The sequence below is a fragment of the Neodiprion fabricii genome, chromosome 1 (genome assembly GCF_021155785.1).
Source record: "Neodiprion fabricii isolate iyNeoFabr1 chromosome 1, iyNeoFabr1.1, whole genome shotgun sequence".
NCBI lineage: Eukaryota > Metazoa > Arthropoda > Insecta > Hymenoptera > Diprionidae > Neodiprion > Neodiprion fabricii.
In genome coordinates, this window is record NC_060239.1 from 34,705,776 (window position 1) to 34,727,598 (window position 21,823).

Genomic DNA, 21,823 nt, shown 5'->3' on the forward strand with positions numbered 1-21,823 from the left:
TGTTCGTCATTGTTACAAATTTACTTGTTACGATGGTTAATCGGTACATTACATCGTACACGTCTATATTTTCGAACAAATAGTTATCTCGAAATCGCAAGTTCTAAAATCCTGAGCACAACCCTTACTCTTTCAGCCAGAAAATCATATCGCATTTGTTCGACATTTATTGGTACATCGGAAAATATGTGAGTATTATCGAAACAACATTTTGATATTCGATTATAAAACAATCAAAGCTGATCTGTACCACCACGGAAATAGTTTTGTGCATCGTGTATTGTGATCAAGTCTTTCATAAATTTTTCATCAGTAGCTACGAAAGTATAAAAAGCACATTTAAATTCGCCTTTAAAGTACTTCATTTTGTAGCAACGCAACTGCGATGAGTAACCACGTCGCATAGCATGAAGACGGTTCGGATAATTACAGAGTTACGTGCGAGACTTGCCAAAAAGATATGGTAAAAATCACCTAATTTTTTGCAAACGTATGACGCAGTTTGTACGAGCGTCTTTTTATACTATGCGATACAATGGAGATGTATAAATATTCGTTGAAATGGTTGTTATACCTGAGTCATTTTTTTTATAAAGCTTAACGTGCTCCGCAGCGTCATGTGAAAAACAGCCAGGTTATTATTTCTATCTGAATACCTTGTGAAATACGTCGAGTTGCACGCGTATTATTTCCGCTATTTCATCAGCGTTCATTCGAGATTTGGACAATACGAGATGCCGATTTTGCTGTTCGTTGATACGATATTGTATAACATGTAGTATTTTTTACACACGCGTATCGCCTGAATACGTATAAAAATTGCACGTGTGTACTTGAGGATATGAAATTTAAAAAAAAAAGGCACGTAATACAGAAATTATACGTTCAACGATTCTTAGAATAATTCCATAGATGCAGAAGCATAACGTGCTGAAAATGACGCGATGAATGATCAGACAAGCAAACAAAAATGTTGACTGAAAAAATAATTATAACAAGAAAATCGAAACAATGTGCATAACATGCAGACGTGCCTGGATGTCTATTCATGCATAATATCAGTGTCAATACGGCGAAGTTGTAGAGTAAAATGTGAGCTGAGTCATAAAGTCAACATTTGAATATAATCAACAATTACGAATTGATTATTGAGCGGCAGGTATTTAAATAGAGTAAGATCTTCCGAGAGATATTGAAATGAAAATTTTTACTCAATGACAACATTTTCAATGAATCGCAACAAATCTGTCATACGTGTTACAAGACTTTTAAAACCCATTATAGAAAATAATAACATCCAATAATTATGTACCTCCTGTGAATCGGGAAGAAAAAACAAATCGGGGTAATGAAAATTGGCTATTATCAGAAAAAATTCCCGGTCAATTTTGACAATCGTAGACTTCATGCTCTTGTTTCAATACCTGCTACATTTCGTCTCAAGTATTTGGGTTAGAGTGTGAGATCGAGTTACTTGGAAATGTAAAAAAAAAAAAAAATAACTGAGAACCAACGAAGTCCTGATTGCTCCTTCCTGCTTCGACTCGACGCTGATTACACAGGTTTTGTTTATTCACATATATGTCCTAATGGCATTCGGCGAGATCTGTGAGGGGTGGATGCCGCTCGTGTTTATACCGATAAGATAGACATCCGCGTCGCAAAGCCGGAGTTGCGGGCAGCGACACGGGTATCGGTTTCACCCCCGTTGAGCTAAAATATGTCGCGGGTTCTTGCAATCAAGCGGAATCGCCCACTTCTTATTTGAAACCCATTCATGATGTGGGAACGGCCCACGTTCCACATTGCCTCTGACGTCGGGTTATGTCTCTTTAATCAGGTAAATGGCGACACTTCGTCATTGCCGGATGATTAGAACCCGAGGAACACGGCAGCCCGTCGTTTTACAGCTTTTCATCAAATCAACTTCGTTATTGACCCTCTTATTCCCCCCTTCTCTTTGTTTTTCTTCCTTTCTACAATTTTCGAACCCCTTTCTTTTTCCCCTTTGATCTCGCGCCTCCCAGCGTACGTAGATGATTTTCCGATCTAACTACGTAGCTTCTTTAAAAATAGACTTCGATTCATTCGTCAAGTCGCTCGTGCACCGTATAATGACGCGTAAGGCCAAGGTTGTTGAATTAACTCCGACTAATCAGGAAAGTACAGATTCAGTCACTGTTGTAATTACTTTCGATACAGATGCGGATCAACATCAGTATACACTAAAACGAACACGCTACTGGGGATTTGAAATTTTCCAAATTTCATCCAACCCATCAACTTGTTATGCTAAAAAATTGGCAAACAAAGTTAGCGAAATTACCCTGTTAACATCTCGTACAGAGTATAAATAAGCCAGTGCGCATTGTAAAGCCGAAACGCTGCGAGATTGAAATATGGGCCGTAATTTCTGGCAAAAAGATTATCATATTAGATATTCGTACGGATAAATTGACGCGCCAGCGAGTTTCCAGGCAGTGGAATAATCAGACAGACGCGAATAACGTGTATACCCGAAACTATTTAATCTGCCTGTTACAGTGGGTAAGTATTAGAGGTATACGCGCCACGTGTTGCGAATCGGTAGGTATAATTTGTTTGTTTTCCAAACGTACATTCGCGTGACGTGGCAGCCGATGTAACGTCTCCGGCCGCCTAGACGACGTGGGTACCTCGGCTCTATTTGGGTCTATTTTGCAATTAGGATCTACTTCCAGGATGAAACTGATTAGCCGTGAGAGAGGATGAGGCGCGCGTGTTCGAGCACGTGTCGTTCTTAGATACGTCGTAACCGGGAAATCTTTCTTTCATTTCTCAGGCCACGTGGAGCTACTCGATCCTTCAAAAACGGAGAAGGGTGAAAAAAAATCCACGTGTACACGATGCCGTTATTACCGTTATATGCGTGGGGCGAGCATCGCGGGGAATTTGCAGAATTACTTCGCGAATGCTTTTCAAATTACACGTTTTTTTTACACAATTTTCTTACTCTCTTTTCTTTTCGCTGCAAGCTTACGTGATGGCAGGCGAATTGAAGAAAGAAAGAAAGAAAGAGAAAGATGGAGAGGGGGGGGGGGGGGTGGCGGGAGGAGGAGGAGCCGCCCTACATCGAGGGATAAACGCTTAATTTTTATTATTTCCACTTTATCTTTTTATTCGTTGTAGTGGTGTATGTATAATCCTGGCGTTCACCTGCGCAGGAAGTATCATCATTATTACGACACTCGTACTTTATTTTTGGAGAGACGATTCTTCTCAGCAGAGTGAGTTGCAAAATTATAGGCATGCGTGAGTATACGAAACCACGTGCATCGATGGTTACACGAGAAAATTCTTGTGAACGCAGGTAAATGATTAAAAATTGCGAGAATATTTTATGTAAGTTAAAAAAACAAACTCACAGTGAAAATTCTTATTAAGATGACTTAACTTTGTGCCAAACACATCCTGAAAAATTATTAATTTCGATGTACGAAGCTGTTGGAAAATTTATATACGAATGAATCGTGAAAATTTTCTGAAATAATAACGAGAAAAGTACTGAGCAATTGCTTGTCGTTGGTGGAAATAAAACCATTTTTACAAGTAGGAATGAAAATATACAGATTTTATTAGTACATTTTTCAATATAATAGCTTTTAAACATTCTATATCTGCAGTACGAGTAAAGAGTTTACCTGTTGAAACGATATTTTCTCATATAATACCTAATGTACAGTTCTCCAATTTCTATAATAAATGGTGATTGCGACGCGTGGAAAAGAACACTCACCGTAAAACGGCAGCCTGAAAATAGCAAATAGATTTCAAAGGACAGCAATATTTGCAAGCCGAAAATAGAATAAAAATAATTTTCGAATTTAAGTATAAACTATACTATAAGATAGACCGAACCCTACCGCAATTATACAGCTGAAGATGTATTAAATCGTTCGGAATGCGAGTAGCTTAATGAAATTTGAAAAGAAAAAAATCTAGAAATTTGTTTCTGCTCCACGCAAGCTTTGTTGCAGACTTTGGGATGGCTGCATGCACGCGTATCCATTCCATTTCTACGTCTATCGTTAGTAAAATAATTAAAGAGTTGACCTGTACGGGAATTGGGTAAGTACATCTGCGGGTGATTATACGCCTCTGTGAAGCTCCTCGAGAGGGAGAGAGAGAGAGAGAGGGATGAAGAGTCGAAGATACGCGAAGATGCTGATAAGTACAGCGAAGCGGACACACACCGACGTAATAAACACAGGCGCAAGTTCATCAGCCGTAAGTTTGTGTAGGCACGAATCGACGGCGTATAACCAACACAATTGCAAGCTCGTGCAGGGGGTGGTTGTCGTAAGGACGTGGTCGCCCACCGCGAGGTATATTAGAGGCAGGACGTCTCCAGGCTTCCATCACAACCCCGTGCACCGTCATCCAAGACCATCCAAGCCATCGGCCCTCCGCAGCATCTTTTCCTCGCCGAATCCGCCAACAACGAGTCAACGTCAAGGTGAGATATCAGTTAGAAAAGGAAAGGGGGAAAAAAAAGAAGAAAAGAAACAACCATTAACCAAGTGACATTGAAATCGGTTTCCGACCTTGTTTCGAACCGTTCCATCTCGGTTTACGTATCGTCAGTGAAATTTCGCCAGTGCCGATCGATCCGAGATGGAAGAGGTGCGAATGGGGGCCAAGGGTGGTCCTTGCAATTGGGGGGAGAATCCCGTTGCTCGCTGAAAGACGAAACGCGAAATGGCTCGGAGCAACGATTTAACAAACGATCTTTACTCTAAATATAAATTGATCCCGATACACGCGAACCACCTGCGTATAAGATATAATAAGACTGGCGTGCGTTATAATCGAATCGGAAACCTGCAGATCCAGTTGGATCACCCAGAAGTTGACCGGACTTGTTTACTTGTTGTTTCTTGCGCCGCGAGCTGCTCTATCTCTTTGTACCGCAACGCCCGGGGATCGGAGCTCGATTTTATCGCTTCGAGATTCGATTTTTTCACGCGGTTTAATATTGATGTCCCGTAACGAGTTCGAAAGGAGGAAAGGAAGGATCGTGACCGAGGAAAGTTCTGTCCCACGGCTAAATATACCCCAGACACAAGTCCTTCTGTTACTAATTCTTCTTCTTCTTCTTCTTCTTCTTCTTCTTCTTCTTCCTCCTGTTCGTTTTAACAGCCGGGCTGCAGAGGGAACTCGCGAATCATCGGTTCAAAAATAAATCGGCGAATATGGTGGACGATGCGCGATATCGGTTTCTCCGTCTGCGGGTCTGGTGCCAATACAGGCTTACGATGGGCACTTGAGGCCTTGATACGGGGATCCGACTCGGCCGCGCCACGTGACTTTGCCGATTCTTTGATGTTGCTTTTCGAGAGCTTTTCAACCTTATCTTTTCATCCGGCTCCTTGTACTTCTATACCTTGTACCGCGCCGCAGAACCTGCACACTGTGCACGGTTCTGCAATTGAGATAAAACCGGATCTCAAGAAGGAGCATCTAGTCCGTGTCTAGTTTATACCGTTGACCCAGATGATAAACCATTCGTGTTTATAAACAAGATGCAGATCGATGCTTGATAGATCGATCCCGACCGAGCTAAACTGCTCGTCGCCGAGCGCCGTTGCTCGGTGATGAAATGGCACAATAAATCTGCACGAAATTGATAAGGAATTCATTTTTGGAGCTCCGGGAACTTCCACTAAAAGATCTCAATTTATCGTCGAACTCTGATCATCGCGCTATATAGTCCCGAGTGTTTCTCCAATGGGCTGTCAAGTCTCCGATTACACTGGACACTGACGATCAATCGTCTTTTAGTCTCGGTCTTACCTAAGCAAAATTCGAAAATACATATATCGCTCTCTTTATTACCGCGGTTAGCCTTTTCAACTGAGAATATCGTTCAATCTAACACGCAAAACACACCGTTGACCGTGGAGAATTTTTTAATTTGAGAAACCTTACCGTCTCATCAATCTAATTCATAATTTTGTCAACCACGATTCATTCGATATTAATTGATTCGTTTAAGTTGTTCAATAAGCAGATTGTCTCGACCGATAGCTTCTCAAATTAACTAAAATCGTTTTGCTGGATCCAAAAGTGATTCGCCTCTATTGTACTTCACGCGGAATCGTGTTTGAGTATCAAAACGTTCACCGAGTGAAGCATGAATCGGTTAGTTCGCTTTACAGTAAAATATAAAATAAGCATTGGAAATGCGGGCGTTTAATCGTGCAGCGTCCAACAGTCTGTGACTGCAGCATAGGGTTCACTGCGTTAATTATAACTTTAATTTATCTCAATTGTTTCTTGTCACTCCTCCACAGATGCGTGATATCACAGACATGTCATCCGCAACACCCGTTCGTCGGACCTCCTAACGAGACCGCGCGTCACGCTTTACGTACAACGAGGAATTGCCCTTCACTCGCGTTGTATTTAATTCGGTAAAAAAATTGTTTAAATTACAAAATTCCGGATCTCGTTTGATTCGTATCTCAACTCAACTCAACTCGCGCATTGGATCTTAAGAAACACGAGGACGTAAATAGGCAGAATGGAATGACAAACCGTGGCAATCCAGTCTTAATGTCTTTAAAATCAAACCGAAATGGATATTAAGTGCTGAAAAATTATGACCGCTGTAAAAATACTGAATAAAAAAAATTGGGCTCGTCCGGGATTTGAACCCGGGACCTCTCGCACCCTAAGCGAGAATCATACCCCTAGACCAACGAGCCGCGTATATCGGTTGACCATTGCCTTTCACGCCGATGAAGTGGCCTGACATACTTTCGGTCCAAAGTCATGGCGTTCATAAAATTGTCGAAGAAGAAGGGTAAAAAATACAGTTGAAAAAACAAAAAAATAAATAAAATAAAATGGAACCAAAGCTAGGAAGTGTTAGTTTGGAATCTGGTCACATCCCTGTAACGTCTAGGAGAAAAAAGATTAGTGCTATAACTTTAGTATGACTAAACGCGACTACCGTATTTCTCTGGACTTTGACGTCTTCCTTAAGGACTACGTGACTGTAAACACGTCACCCCATCGTCGCTTACCCTCATCCGAGTTTGCGACGCTGCACTGGAGAAGAGCTAAAAGATACGGGGCTTAACGAATTGATAAGTGGAATCTCGACTGGCGATGTGATTTAAGAAGAGGAGAAAAGTTTTCCATGCTTCTTCCAGAAGATGATTGACCAAAACTGGCCACGTCATTTTACGGAAATTCCATGTGATAGTTTCTGAGGTGAAGCGTTTGGTGAAACATTCAGTTTCGAAAAAATTAGGGATCTGTGATTAATGATAGGACGTAATGCAGCGTTTAGTCTTACTCGTCGGTCAGCTCATTCAAGGCTCGTAAACATTTATACAAACCGCAAGGTTCTTTGATCCTGAAAATAATTATTCCACGCAATGAAAGCTTCCGCGAATTATTCGTCGGAATAACACTCGAGATTCAAATATTTACTATTAAAACTTCCGCGTGCTTGCGGAGCAAAGCTTTGTAAAACTGGACACTACGGTTCTTCGAGCGATTGAAACTTGGAAATACCTAAGAGAGAAAAACAAAACGACTGTACAACTTACTGTTTCGTATCTCTTTTTGTCTTTTTTTTTTTTCTCTGTTAGCGGTTTCGCAGATTCTCTGATCAGTCGAAGCCACGGTATAACATATAACATCGTGTGTCCTTAATCGACAGACCGTGTTACAATCGATCAGAAATATTACCAACCAGGCTTGTTCTATTGTCTTGGACATAATAATTAAGCCATTGGTTGGCTGTACCAAACATCAGTTAACCCGGGTGATATCACCGATATTAATAGATGTAGTTCAACTATTTATTGCTGTATATTAACGTGCGTGCGTGTGTGTCTGCGTGTGTGACGCACCGCATTACTCGTTCCGGCTGATTGACCGTCTATACAAGATACAGAACTGATCGAGTCCCTGTCTTCTGTCCTCCTGTTTTTCTCACACTTCCTCGTAATTATTTGTCGTCTCTCAATTCATTCGGCTCCAGATACACGACAGGTTAAGATCCCATGTAATAACCGCAAACTTTGGAGAGAAAAAATTTGCACCAATCCAGTACAGGCATAACCTATGAATAATTAATTACCGAATTGTTTCAATATCGGATACCACGTAATTTGCATTCATTATTGTACCGTTCAACACTTTTTTACTCGCATCTCATTAACATATACTTGAAAATTCACACGAAATCAAGACTAGGCGTTTCAAAATTTGCCCAATCATTGACACGGTGCATGAATAACAAATCTCTGCACTCCTTACAATCGCATCGTCTTTCAGCGATCTTCTTACGCTAAAATTCAAAGAAAAGTTCTCATCATTCGGCATATTACCTTATCCCAATCAAATCGAGATTCCACCTTCGCACTTGTGAGCTTGAGAAAACCGTAGCACATAGAAAACATGTAACATCATCATACATCTGTCGGTAACTTCCGCCCGCGCGATTCCCTGACAGGATATTCGCAGGGTAAGATCAGGTTGTTATCAGATACGTCGAGACGACGACGACGACGACGACGAGGACGATACCAAGTGGACACCACATCTCGTGTCCAGGTTATCCGTTATTATAGAATGACCGTAGAATATCACGGGATCAGCGTGCATAATATACCTGTCGCGATAGTCGAATATGGGATGAAGAGGAACGAGGAGGGGCGATGTGACGGAATGGTGTTCGTGTATTTCGATCACCTGTTCAGTCGGGCAACAAAACGAGCGTTTCGATGAGCCTGGCCGGACGGTTTCGACCTTATACCCTACCAAGCGATGGGGCACCACACACGGCGCGGCGCCGCGGTAAGTCCCCTGCACATGTAGAAAAATTGACGCATCGGTGAACCCATGGCGAACGTCCCTCCGGATATGTCTGCGTGGAAATCGGTGCAGAGGCACACACGAACCTCATACAGCTTAGGGCCGTTGTTCATATGGGAGTAAAGTAGAACTCGCGCGACCCACGATCAGCCAATCGGGAAGCGAGTCCCTCACTCTCGCACATGCTCGCACATGCTCACACATGCTCACACACCATGACCGTACTCGTCTTGTGCTCCGTAGTATTGCGCTATATATATCCAGGCGCAGGTGGTATCCAGTGAAAAATATCCTCATGACTTTGAGGCTGACGACACGAAGCTCCACCATGCGACGTGGAACCTCCGCCCCCTTCGTCTCTGTGAAGAGCATCGCTGGAGCGTCTTGTTCGATGAGAAAGAATGCCAAATATGCACGGTGTGCGATTCGATTCTTGGTTACACCGGCGAGCGTTCGCATCGACCATTTCTTACTCAACCTTTGTCCGCGCCTCTTCTTTGCCCGATTCCTCGTCCAGGTTTGCAACATAGTGTACAACATCCCGAAGGCGGAAATGACGCATGCGGGACCAGTTTTCACTGGTCTTCGGGAATTGGCGTTCGCTTCGAAGTCGCTGTTACGCAACCGAATTACCCGGTCGTGACGAAATCGCAGGTCCAGACGTCGGTCTCTTTTCGAATGCCTCCTCGGAAACGGGGCTGTTATACTTTGGAAGTATTTCCTCCATCCTCAATTACCGATCATCAATGTTGTTCGTCCGAAACTCATTTTTAAACACGAATCGTGACCGAACTTGCGTTCTCCCAATTAGTGAAACTAGGCTTTGGCACAAGCTCTGAAATTTTTTTGTCACGCTCGTGAGTTCGTATTACCAACATTCTGTGATAGAGGGTTATTAATTTCACACCGAGAGACATTCAATTATCGCACAGTCGACAACGATCCACGTACCAGCTGGTGCACTTCCAGATCAACGTTTGATGAATACGTGACTCGGGCTGGTGGATTTTGCCGTAAAATAAGGTCAAGTCAAGGATAATTACCAACGCCTAATCATCCTCCACCCCAGCCGTGCTAGCCTGCGCGTTTCCTTGAATGGAGTTACGTTAGCGATTCTGAGTAATAAGATGTTTATGAATGGAATGGGTATGAGATAAGATACACGAATAACGATCCAATGGCTGGCTGCTACACGCGAAAAAATATTTTCGAATATTTCATGTCTAGAAAAAGAAAACACGGGAGAAACCCGCGTTGACGGTTTAAAAGTAGTGATAATTTTGAACACTTCGAAGAACGGTTGTGTGCACTTTGTACAGCGTTGTGTCATTTTATTGCTGACAAGTCATTAATTGGCTTCGAGCAAAAAACGGTTTAACGTAATTCGCAGACACGTATTGTATGAGAGGCCAGCTCGTTTATTAGCATACGTGCAGGTTCCGGGTCCAGGATTATACCGAATGGAAGAGGATCATCCGGGAAGGATTCGGAGAAGACTTTCGCGGCGTGTCGGGACCGATTTATCATTCGCAGTGATCGAGAAACACGGAGACTCGATCCGGATGTTATACGAAAAAATTTTCCAAGACGACCGTGCTCGTTAAATTACTCAATAATTAGAACCGTTGTCAGAACGGAGCGTAAAAACGCGTCCACACGCAAAAGCAGTGAAAGTCTTATAACGCTTCTGCAGACTTTCACGATCGATCCGAGTTTCTCAAGTCAATTTTCGACAAGACCTTTTTTCCCAACGCGAAACGGAAGCGATATCGCGATTAGTGAACATAAATCTACCGGTTTTATTTTTATTCCCACCGATGGTTAATTGATTTCAAGTATCCCTCGGCATACGGCCGGCACCTACAACGTGATACTGTCACGTGTATAACCACCCAATTTCACGTGTTTTTAGTCCATATTTTTTATTTTATTTTTTCATCATTATTTTCTTTCTCTATATCTTCTTATTCTGCTAATCATGAATTTTGATTTACCTCGTTGTTTGTCTTCTCAGAATTTTCAAACGATGATCTAAAAATACGACCGCTCCGAACAACAATTCCGATAATTCATTACGTGACAAATTCTTTACACTAATGCACCGCGGTCGAAGCAGCGAGTCAAGTCGCGTTTCGAAAAAGGCCGGACACTTTTCATTTTCGACAGAAATCTGAAATTTTTACAGTTCTTAGATTCTTCCTCTCGGTTCGTAACATCAACGCATCCAACACAATTTTAATACAGAACCAAATTCCGTGAAAAGACTATTGAAATCCCCAAAGACTTTGGCACTTGCTGATCAATATACCAAATCGTGATTTCTACTTCATCGTCTGGTATATTTTTACAACGTAAAATTGAGCGTCGGTGCGCAGTAGATGTTCCTCCTCTCCTACCGGTATCACGATTATACGTGAGCGTTTATTTCAAACTTTTTTTCCTCAGCGTCCTCCTCGACACCCGTTTGCGCGTGTTCCAAAGATTATAAGACCGGTAACGAGTATACAGCAGATGCAACGCGACTTAATTCGGTGGCACAATACTTTGATTCGTTATCGTAGCAGGGCTCAATGTACAAGGTATGTCGTTCTCAAAATATCATCATACGTTAGCGTTTCGTTTCTCGGAAGATAAGAGTATTATGAATGAAATCGGTTTTATCTCTCGCGCGCACGTTATTCGGCGTGATCTTCGCGCCTCGTTGCACTTCGTACGCGCGCACGCATGCGCAGAAAACTGGGTCTACGTGACCGGCCACGTGTTTCGTACTGTAGAACTTCGTCGACAGCAAAGGCGTGTTATACACACATAGAAACGAGGTGTTTTATGCAAATACCATGGATAATCGGTGCGTGTGCGCAACAGCTAACATGACAAAGCATCCCAGCGTGTGCGGCACCTTTATCGCCACATACACATCAGACACACGGCATTTCTTCACACGCATACACACGTGCATGTACATCACATATGAACCAAACGATTTCCACAACGTTGTAGCACAGCCAAGAATTTCTACCGAGTAATATATCGCGTCGCTGAACTTGTATATATATCTACACTCTCTGATCTCGCGTATAAGCTCTTCCAGGGCTTGACCCATATACGCCATGATCGACCCTGGGTCAAATCTCTTCTGCATACGGGCCCAATTCGCAGATTCGACTTTTCTCTGTTCACAGTAAAGCTTCCGGTGAATACTTGGCGAAAACTTATTTCAACCCATTTCAAGTTCTTTCTCGAAAGCTTTTAAGAATCACATACACTCCGACAAAAATCTTCTTAAGCATTCCAGTTGAGAGAACAATTGATAGACTGAAACTCGGAATATGGATAGAAAGGTACATTTGATTATTATCAGTCTGAACCACGACGAGAGTATTTATTATTTTTCAAGAGTCCGCACAGGTCTAGGTCAATGTACGAATGACGACCTCGGGTCAAGCCATTTGGTGGTCCTATACATCCTCGTTCATAGGTGCGAGAAGAAGTTAAGAAACCAGTTTTACGAATGCACCTCGATCACCTCTCGGCGAAGAAAGATCTCTTATTGAAGTTTCCCTAATTGACTCGTTTGCCGTCATTAAAAGTAATGTACCACTTGATCTCGTGTCGCGGAACTCAATTAGACATATACTGCGTGTGTTTCTATTCGCCTTACCTGTGCAATCAAGATTTTTCAAATAATTGGTCGCATCTTTACTTTGCCCACTCGAAAAATCTAACGCGAGTATTACGTACCGAATCAAGTGCGATTCGAATGCAAGTTGCAGACGATTGGTCAATTACTGTCCAGGTCCTGGACACGGTCAAAAAGGAGATGTTTCCTTCAAGTCGAACCATTTTAAGAAAGAAAAAAAATTGCAACCTCTCTCTACGAATCGTTCACTTCCCGAACATCGAGCTATAAGCATCGATGGTTTCGTTGCGACGTGAAAATTAAAAGGCTCATCTCGCATCCTCCAACAATCAGACAGATTAGCACGTAGTAATTACATATGTCAAAGCCTGAGAGCTAGGCTGGCAATTCCAACGACACAGATTTTATCACCGTCTCAATGGCAGCTGTTTTTCCATCGAACTCTGACAATTACGGTGCGATGTACCGACGAGTTCTAAGTATAAGCCTGCAGGCTTGAGGAAACGGAAATAAGAGGACAATCGAGCCGGAAGCTGCAATCTCGTACGTAGAACGCGCGTAAAGAAATCTTTACGATCTGCTCTCGACGATACTAAGGACAAAAATTGATCGCAAAAATTCCTATATAGTCAATATGTTAGGTATACCCGATGTTTGACGTGCGATTAAATTTTCATCCAACGACGCGCCGCCTCGCGTTATAATACAGAGTCAATTTGTAGAGCCTGCCGATCGCAGGGTCATGAGATGCCTATTCGTGGGATTGCTGCCGAAGGGGTTCGTGGACCCCACCGGATTTGACATTCGTCTATATCAGTCTAGACTCGGCCACTTCTTCTCAGTTCTCGGCGAGATAAATAACTGATACCAGCCAATGTTGTATACACAAAAATTGTTTATTGCGCCAGCAGGAAACGGAGGACGCGAAATCACTTGGGCTCGTTGCCAGTTGGTAGGAAAATCGTCGTGCGGTATATACAGTCATGAATGAAATGAAACCCACTCAGTTCTCAGATCTCAGTTTTACGTCGTACAGGAAAATGTTGTGCAAAAATTGGGAATATCCATTACTCTATACGCTTAGCGATGATTTCCTGGAGCATATTTTTTTCCCCCTTTCACAACTTTCGAATAAAAGTATCGGTGAATTGCAAGCGACTCGTGCATGCGAGATCGAGCGTACGAGGTCGGCGGTCGGTTTACCTCTTAAAACCATAAATTGGCCGTGGGTAAACGAAGAAAGAAGGCCAAAATAACGACCTCGACGTAACGAGAGTAGCAGCGGCGTTTCGCAAGAGGAAAATAATCATCGCGAAGAGAGAAGCATTCGAGTGATCGTTCTATTAATAGACTACGACGTGGCGATCGATGATTAAGCGTAATGCGAAACTGTAACATATTTTGTCCGCCCGTCAATTTCATCGCCTGGCGTGCAGCGACGAACCGCGAAACAACCGGGACGAATTTTTAATCGTCACGTAACATTTTCGTTGAGCTCGACGTCGTTCGGCCTTGTTCTGCATTTCTCTATGCATCATCCTGTACGGAGTTCGGTTTTACACGATTTTTTTCCAACTTGCACTTGCGCGTCAGATTCGTTTAAACGAAGGAATTCAGCATGACGATCGAGTTCTTCTCATTTTGCGATTGGCTCTGCCCTTTCGATGGGATGTTTTAACGCGGCTCCAAATTCCTTCCGGCATTCTACCTACAATGTTTCATCGATATATAAGCAGGATGAGATTCGCAAAAAACAAATTTCAAGCTATCGTAAAAAATAACCGCATCTCGACGGAAACGGCGCAATGTAAAAAAACTCAATTTCGGACCAATTAAGACGCTATCACAATGTCAACATGACGACCGTTGACTCGGTTGCGATTTCATGTCAACTATACACGATTATTTCCGGTAAGCGTTAGTTGTCCAGCCTTAATAATCGGTGCCAAAGAAAGTGATGGCAAAAGTTAAGTTTAGTTATTATTTTGACTTTGAGAAGTATCGTAAAAAAAAAAGAAAAAAATAACGGCGAATTTAAATTAGCTAAATTCGAAATCCATTTTTGTTCACGGATTTGATTTTCTCGTGGAATTCAATTCTATGCAAAAATTAATGTTTATTCCGTCAACACTCCGAAGCAAGATAGAATAAAATATTACTGTAATTTCATACGATGATCTCAGTGTTTTGGCAGTCGTCGCATTAATCGTCAGTTTAAAAAATGCACGAAGCGTCGCGACAAAAGTTTGACGATATTAACCACTTAAAATTTAGCACATTACTTCCTCTCCTGGCAGCAACAAAACGACGGTACGAAAATCGAATAAGAACAATCCAGACCGCCTAACTTAAACACATCGTACCGGTATCTTTGTATAATCTTCTCACGATTTCAACGCCACGACCGTAAAAATTGCTCCGACTTTTCCTGCAGTCATCGATAAAATCGCAGTGACCTCACCCTGACGACCAATTCCATTAAAACCCCGACGTAATATCCGTTTCAGGAATATTTTATATTTTCGAGCAATTCTAGTTGTAACTCCGAGTCGACAAGCACACCGACACATGTGCCGAAGATCCCAGCTCTCCCGGCAATTCTATCGGTTCGCACACTCTCCGCATACGTTCACGTACGTCGCGTACCTACGATTCAACACGACGAACGTAGGACGGGAGCGTAGGAGTGTATGTAGTGCTTCAGTTAGGGCCACTCTCAGCTCATTACACGTAGCCTACTCCGTACCGCATGTATGCGGTTAGGGTCTAGGCTGCCGTCCGTAGCATCACTTCAGTTCAGCAACGTCGGTTGCCCAACGCATCAAAAGAGAGACAGCTGATTTTTTTTCACCCCGTTATAAATATTCGTCTTGATCGTAGACCAATGTGCGGTTTTTATCAGGATGCTGGTGGACGAACGCGCTATTAACGACTCTGTGGTCGGGAAATCTGTCGGTCATTTTTGAGACACGCTGACTATCGAAAAACAGAAGCCAAAAACAACAGATACCGGCTATCAGTGATTCGGACGGTTATCAGCAGGCTTCGCGTAGCTATTTTTGACTTCGTTCCACCGCTTGTCTCGATTGTTATTCTCCTTTCCCGAGACTCAGAATTGCAGGTAGACACTGTGCCGGAAAAGCTTGTGCGACGTCGAGACGATAAAGTTTCGTTTCGAAAGCAAGGCGATCGGGAATGATTCGGTACAAGCGAACGTGGAGGAATCTCTGAACGACAAACCGGCGTTGTGCGTCGAAGGCTTCCTACGTCCTGAGAAAAGTGCCTGTTTTTTCGAGGAGGGGAAGAAATTTTTTAAAGGGTGAAACTGCCTGTGCCGATTGAGAGAAATCCAAGTATGAAAGAGTCGAGTGATGATTATCGCGGAAGCAAAGGTACAGTCGAGAATCACGCCGACGAGTCGCGAAGTGAAATTTTGAACCCTGACATGAATTTCGGACCTTTTGTCACGTCGAAAACCGTGGCGAAGTAGAACGAAGTAACGGCAATGCCGAGAGGAATTATTTATCATACACCGGATATTGAATTGATCGTCGTTCGCATCGATAGGCAAGAAACTTCCGACGCGCAATTGTCAATCTTCAATTTATCTTGTTTGATTAGTTTTAATTGAATAATACGTATTGAACTGCTGCAGTCGGATATAAAGGCGTGAGAAAATTGGCTACGTAAATTGAACGCCGACGACTGGTACGGATACAGACATTAACCCATCAGTGTGTACGGTATACAGTCCCCAATACCAAAGTTCTTCACACTGTGTCGGACTGACGCGAGGGGGCAACCTGTTCTTACGGAACGCCGAAGAGAGACCCGCGATACGGTTTTTGAAAACAGGGGTTGACAAAAAGCGCGCGTTGTTGCTAATTGCTTGGATGACAAGTTGCGCGGACTCTCAAGTGGGGGGAAAAAGTCGAGATGAACAATTGATCGGAAGCGAGGGGATCGACGGACGGAAAATAAGAAGAACCGAAAGAAGCTGCTACTTTTTAGACGAAAGTCGAACGCGCCGGCGCAGCTAGCGAGGCGTAAAACCGAAGTGAAAATTGAACCGCGGGAAATATTATCCGACAGTGAGGAGCTGATAACGAGCATCATCGTGTCCGGCAAACATGGTGGAATAACGGTGAACGGTGTATGCGAAATACACGATGGAGCGATTCTACAGGGTGATTATGAAATCGAGACCGAAATTTATGATCTGCTACGTCAGTTTTGAAAGTGAAAACGGTTGAGCGAAAAATCCCGTCTCGGGACTGTTTTTTTTTTTATTAAATTGTGCAAAAAGCTGAACTCCGGAGCGCTGTGCAACTGTATAAACTACATTCGATATTCAGTGCGTACAGTGCCGTTCGAGTGTCCAGTGATTTCAATCAATCTCATACGCAATATCTTCGCCCCTCTGATACTATATTTGATATTTAACCGACGGTGAAGGATCTGCGCGCGCCTGCTTCCTTTGCAGCTTCTTTTACCCAAGGTGAGGAGACCAGAAACAACACTGAAAAAGTTATTTTAAACTCTCTTGGATAAGTCGTAGTTACACTTGCAGTATGAGTTTATCGAAATTTTCAATTTGGAAACCGCTGAGTTTCGACACGCGACGAAAACGTCGCGGATATAAATTGGAATCCAAACCTTTTCGATACAAGTGCTTATCGAAATATTCTATTATCCGTGTTAGGTTTCTGCAAAAAACGCATAAACCTGCTTTTACCTTTACGCAAAATTTGTGTTTCAAATGGCAAATCCTAAATCACGCACCTCGCAGCTTCGAGATTCCCGAATCGCCAAAATTATAGCAGAACTGATGGAATGAGCGAATTTCGGCAACGAATGACGACATGCACGCACCACTCGACTCGACGACGATATCCTCTTCAGACTGCACAAGAGGCCTCAATTTCATACCGATCCATTCGCCGCGGGTAGGCGATGTGTACCAACGTACATCGAAAGCTCTTCCTTCGTCCTCGTCCTCGTTAGTGCGAAATAAAATAGCCCTGTGGGAACTTTGATGAGTCGTTGATGCAACGCGCCACTAACACAAGGCCGAACCTAATCGGGACGAAACACTGTCACTGCCAAAGTCGCGTGTCCAGTTCCTCCAGCTGACTATAATAATTCTAGTAAAATGTCCAAATGCAAATACAACTTTTGACAAGATGATTTAGAATTTCAAACTTGGATGGATCATTGGCGGGGTTTCCACGGTCGTGAAAAATCGAAACATTCATCAATCAGTTACTCTTCTTGACTGTAAACACCGAATTTATAATGATCGTAGAGGTTTGAGATCATTATTGGTATTCCAATTCTTACCCGATCGCCCCCTTTTTCAATCCATTTATCCATCGTTCTTGTCTCCAAATATTCCCCGACTTGGAGTTCGACCTATCAAGCCTTTCGACACCGTGTCGGTTTTAGTATTATACAATTTCAACACCCCGTAGGTAATCTGCTTCTGGTGGGTCTATTAGCGTCCGTACGCCGTATGAAAATTGGCCAGCGTCGACACGGTGCGAAGGTCGCCAATGGATAGGCAATAAAAAAAAATTAAAACATATCATATAGATATACGTATATATCGATATAAACCCTCGGCTATACAGCCGGCACGATTTCACGCCAACAAATAAGCCGAGGTTAGGCTCAGGAGAGTTCGTTGCCTGTTGTTTGTCGTAGGCATGATACAACTTTTTCAGCCGTTTACTTTTTTACCTTAGATTTCGGTTTTTCTCATAATATTCTTATTTTGTTTTTAACCGTATATTCGTACACATAGGTGTATCGGTGTGAAAAGAGGAAACTTCGTACCAACTATCGTTTACTGGTTCTTCGATTTTTCAAATATTCGTCTGACGATAATTCGCGTCATTTGCACGCTTTTTTAAAAGTATATAATCAGTCGTGTGCACGTTTAAAACGACACATAACACACTGTGAGATGTATATTCGGAGAAGCTCTGCAAGGTGAGGCATAACTTCGAAGAAATTTCAAAACTATAACAGCACACACATTCGTCACGTTCAAATTTTCAGTTTCCGGTTTGCGTGTACCGAATGACTGTACCCTTAGGTACCCACTTCCCGTGCGTTGCGGTTACCTGTCCGTTCGAAAAATAGATCACGGCTGACCCAGTTTGATAAGATTGGCCGTGGGACATCGTTTTTCTATTTATACAGACCATTCTTATTACGAGTATAAGAGATAAGTCGTCGAACATTTCTAAAAATAAGTAATTAGAACGAAAACACATTGGGGAAAAGTTGGAATGACAAGTGATGTGAAATCACCGAATAATTATATCTATACCTGGTTCGTCTTTCTCATCTTTAACCGTGGCAATTCCAACGAAATCGAAATAATAGAGAACAGATAATTGACAATTGGCGTTCCGAGTTAAAACACGCCTTTTTCTTCTTCGCAAATTCTTACACCGCTATAAAACGTTTCCTGATAGCGAACAAGCGGGCAAAGATTTTCATTCGCACAACAGTGGCATTTACAATTGTATCGACGTTTCGTAGCCGTGCAATGTACTAGACGCGTATGGCGTAGACGACACGAATGGAAACGTACGTTATTATTAACGTCCGACAAAAATACATCGAGAATTTTATAATAGGACGGGACGCCTCTTTCAAATAGACACAATTTATATACCAAGAAGGTATATTGCCATTAATTATACCCAAGCCGCAATGCCACGAGGTTCTGTGTTCATATACCGAGTAACATTTAGGCATGTGGGTATAGATCATATACATCGGGTACGTGTACCGATATAGCCGGCATCTCAACGACTCATTGTCAGCCGGATGCAAGCGTCATTCTTTCGTTTCTTCAACCGCCGATCTTAATGCTTCGACAAACCGGCATTCCCGTCGACGCGGAATTCCGCCACGATTTAAGCCCACATTCCGTGTGGTTAGGGAGATGGGTAAAATAAAAAGTATAAATGAGAAAAAATAAAAATACAAATACGAATAAGGTAGAGAAAAGGGCAATTTTAATTCCCTCGAACAAGCTTCAGCTCTCAAATTTAGTACGAGAGGTTGGAAATTATTTGTTACACTTGAGATTTAGAATTTCTTTTCCTGTAATTTTCTGGTAATTTAAAGTCAAATTATCACTCTTGTTTATTTTTTACCATTTACACCGATGACAAAAATTTTTATTTCGAGCAACTAGCTGTTGGTAGGCTTGAAATTTTCCAAACAATTTATTACTTGAAACATTTGTAAAAGCTTGTAGCCCGCACAACGGAATTATAGACAAATGTGAGAAATGGATCGTTATCTTTGAAATTGGTTGTAATTACTAACCGTCAGCACGTGTATAATTACAATGCGAAATGTGCAATATTGACAGACAGATATACGCGTATCTATGATCTACAAGACACGTTTCCATTCATTCCACCGTCACAGGTGAGCTTGGCTTCAAGGTGCATTCATCTATTCTTGTAAACGTATAGCATTATATTACATAATAGAATGGTCGGTCAATTTGTCCAGAGAATTCTGTTTAAATGGAATATCACAGACCGATGTAGCCACTGACGCAGATATATGACGAAAGAAAAGATGAAGCCAAATTGTTACGTTAAAAAATACGAGTCACTCGATACTGTAATATTCGTCGAGAAAAATTAAACGAACAAAGGCAGGAAATAAAAGGAAACGAAAGGAAGACGCGAAAGAAAATAAATAAACGAAACATAAGTGTCGTCAACTCTTGGCGCCACGTTTTTTCGTCACGGTATAAATACTTTTTTGCATAAAATTCTCTCGACAACATGTTAATTCTGTCTTTACGCGCTTCGTTTCATAAAGTCAAGTGTAACTAAAGGTTCGTTTCGGAATTTCAATAACTCTAATGATGAGAAATTTGATTTACCAGTGAAAATGCACAACGTCAAGTAATTGGGAACGTAACGGGTAAATTGTGACGATGAAGGTGAACAAAAATTTGCGTTTTTTAAATTCTTACGTCATCTTGTTTTGCTCCGATCAATGTCATAGACCAGAAGTTTGGAAACTTGTTCCAAACCGCAAAACGGCGCTTGAGATGAAAAGGAAAAACCTTAGCACAAAATAACAAATACGTCAGTGGCGCCAAGAATTTGTCATGTAAATAAAATAACGAGGAGGAAAAACCGTCGATAATGATAAATCATGGGTAATTGAAACCAGGGTACGGAGAACAGTTGGGCAATATCTGTCATCCTCAGAGCTCGAATCAAGGCAACTTTTATTATATTGCGATAGGCGGCGTGGCGAGATTAGAAAAAAGAAAAAAGAAAATAAAAAAAAACGTACGTATACGAAAATTGATCTTGAATCAGAGCAAAATAGGGAAAATTGATTATTCCCAGATGTGCAAAACGCGACTAAGTTACAACACGCTTGCCAAATCGAAACAAGTTACTTTTAACGACAGAATTATCTATGCGTGGCTATACTTATTTTCACATGCTTGAAACTCTAGTTTTTGGCGCAGGTGTGCAAAACATTACGACGAACGGATTTTCCCGTCAATATTTTTCTTTTTTTTTTTTTTTTATTCTTCTTTTTTCTTATCATTTGTTTTTTCTTCATCTCCGTCTCTCCATTTCGTTTTGAGTTCTGGACGTGCAGAGTTTCTTAATAACTGCAGACGTCCAACCAACGGCCAAAATTTTGCTTACAATTTTTTTTGCGACACAATACCGAGTGGTAAAAAGTGATAAGTTACGTCAAAATCAAGGCGGCGTTTGGCCGGATAAGATAAGAGAGACGGAAATTGAGTGTTTCTCGAATACCTATATATACATGTATGTATATATATATATATATATACACACATATATATATATATATATATATATATATATATATATATATATATATATATGTATATATATATGTATATGTACAAAGGTACAGAGTTATTTTCTATCGGCTATTTTCCATATTTGAAAAACACTCCAATTAACCTCACAACATCCGACAAATTCCTCGGTATAGAGAGAAACGTTATACTCAAGGTTCTACTTCGGTAAAAAAAGAGAGGAAGAAAAAAAATGAAATAGTAATTACACACAAAAAAAAAACGAAGGAAAAAAATCACCGTCCGCAAACAGCAGCTTTCCACAATTCTCAGCAAAGCGATATATCGGAATCGTTAAGCGACGCTCGTACTACATATGACGTCACCATTAAATCAATGAGGCAATTATATATACAAACGCGACGGTTATTTAAAGCTCTTAGAAAATAACAGCGTCCATCTATTATTGGCATGTATAA

General features: G+C 41.8%; 2 protein-coding genes and 1 non-coding gene across 4 annotated transcripts in view; 1 reads left to right on the plus strand and 2 right to left on the minus strand.

The window, feature by feature from the left end:
- LOC124185070 (peroxisomal leader peptide-processing protease) overlaps nucleotides 1-21,823 on the minus strand; it is a 111,165-nt gene that overhangs the window by 60,018 nt on the left and 29,324 nt on the right. The gene's annotated exons all lie outside the window — the stretch shown is intronic.
- The window catches only part of LOC124185143 (ion transport peptide-like), a 42,455-nt gene continuing 24,993 nt past the window's right edge, over nucleotides 4,362-21,823 (plus strand). Inside the window, exon 1 of the mRNA XM_046575598.1 lies at nucleotides 4,362-4,495. The gene's annotated coding sequence lies outside the window, so the exon portion shown is untranslated. The remainder of the gene's footprint in view (nucleotides 4,496-21,823) is intronic.
- On the minus strand, nucleotides 6,675-6,746 carry Trnap-agg. The gene has a single exon. It is a non-coding gene; the product is annotated as a tRNA-Pro (tRNA).